This window comes from Myotis myotis, unplaced genomic scaffold (genome assembly GCF_014108235.1).
Source record: "Myotis myotis isolate mMyoMyo1 unplaced genomic scaffold, mMyoMyo1.p scaffold_m19_p_5, whole genome shotgun sequence".
Classification (NCBI taxonomy): domain Eukaryota; kingdom Metazoa; phylum Chordata; class Mammalia; order Chiroptera; family Vespertilionidae; genus Myotis; species Myotis myotis.
In genome coordinates this window covers 83,418,822-83,420,758 of record NW_023416357.1, presented here as the reverse complement: position 1 = coordinate 83,420,758, position 1,937 = coordinate 83,418,822, and positions in this window count along the sequence as shown.

Genomic DNA, 1,937 nt, shown 5'->3' with positions numbered 1-1,937 from the left:
CCATTTGTATGTCTTCTTTTGAGAAAAGTCTATTCGAGTTCTTTGCCCATTTTAAAATCAGGTTTTATGATTTTTTGTTTTTGCTGTTGAGTTGTTTGAATTCCTAGGTGTGTTGGATATTAGCCTATATACAATGTGTGGTTTGGAAATATTTTCTCCCATTCCATAGGTTGCTGGGAAAATTGGATACGAGATATTCAGATGCAGAAGAATATCCACAGTTTGTTTCTTCACTCTATTGATTGTTTCCTTTGCTGTGCAGAAACTTTTCAGTTTGATGCAATTCTACTTGTCTATTTTTGCTTTATTATCTGTGCTTCTGGAGTCATATTTAAAAAACACACAAAACATTGCTCTGACCAATGCCAAGAAGTTTTCCCTCTATTTTCTTCTAGTATTTTATATTTTCAGGTCTTCTGTTTGTCTTTAACCTATTTCGACTGAACTTTTGCATATCGTGTGAGATAAGGGTCCATTTTCATTCTTCTGCATCTGAATATCCAGTATCCAACTTTTCAACACCAGTTATGAAGAGACTATCTTTACCCACTGTGTGATTTTGGCACTGTCATTGAAGATCAGTTGATTGTAAATCATGGGTTTATTTCTGTACTCTCTATTCTTTTTTTTTGGAGAAATTTTATTTTATTTTATTTATTTTAAAATATATTTTTATTGATTTCAGAGAAGAAGGGAGAGGGAGAGACAGAAACATCAATGATGAGAGAGAATCATTGATTGGTTGCCTACTGCACGCCCCCTACTGGGGAATCAAGCCTGCAACCTGGGCATGTGCTCTTGACTGGAATTGAACCGCGGGACCTTTCAGTCCACAGGCCGACGCTCCATCCACTGAGCCAAACAAGCTAGGGCCTGTACTCTATTCTGTTCCATTGGTCTATATGTCTGTTTTTATTACTATAGCTTTGTGATATATTTTGAAGCAGGAAGTGCGATGTCTCTAGCTTTGTTCTTCATGCTTTAGCTGTTTGGGGTCTTTTGTAGTTCCACATTCATTTTAGAATTGTTTCTGTAAGGGAATGTGGGCTGAAGACCTCCTGTTCAGCCATTTTGCTGATGTCACATCTCTGTAGTTTTTTCTTCTTGTGGTGTCTTTGTCTGGCTTTGGTATCAGGGTAATGCTGGCCTCTTAGAATGAACCTGAAAGTGTTTTCTCCTTTTTAATTTTTGTAAGAGTTTCAAGAGGATTGATCTAAATTTGTCTTTAAATATTTGGTAGGATTCATTAGTGAAGAAATCTGATCCTGGCTTTTTTTTTTTTAATTGGGAAATGTTTGATTACTGATTTAATCTCCTTACTTGTTATTGGTCTGTTCAGATTTTCTACTTCTTCAGTCTTGATTCAGTCTTGGTAGGTTGTATTTTTTTAATAAAATATTTTTATTGATTTCAGAGAGGAAGGAAGAGGGAGAGAGCGATAGAAACATCAATGATGAGAGAGAATCATTGACTGGCTGCCTCCTGCATGCCCCCCACTGGGGACTGAGCCCGCAACCCAGGCATGTGCCCTGACCGGGAATTGAACTGTGATCTCCTGGTTCATAGGTTGATGCTCAACCACTGAGCCAAGCTGGTCAGGTGGTAGGTTGTATGTTTTTCAGAATTTATCAGTTTCTTGTAGGTTATCCAAGTTGTTGTCATGCAGTTCTTTCAGTTTGTTATAATAATATATATGATTGCACTTGGGGCCCCTCATAATATAGGATAATCTTCCCAGCTCAAGACTCTTAACTTAATCACATTTGGGCTGAATTATGTCCCAACCAAATTCATACATTGAAGTCCTAACTCCAATACCTCAGGATATGACTATGTTTGTTGATGAAGTCTTTAAAGAGGCAACTAGGTTAAAATGAGGTCACTAAGGTGGAACCTAGGCCAATAAAACCAGTGTCCTTATAGGAAGAGGTGATTAG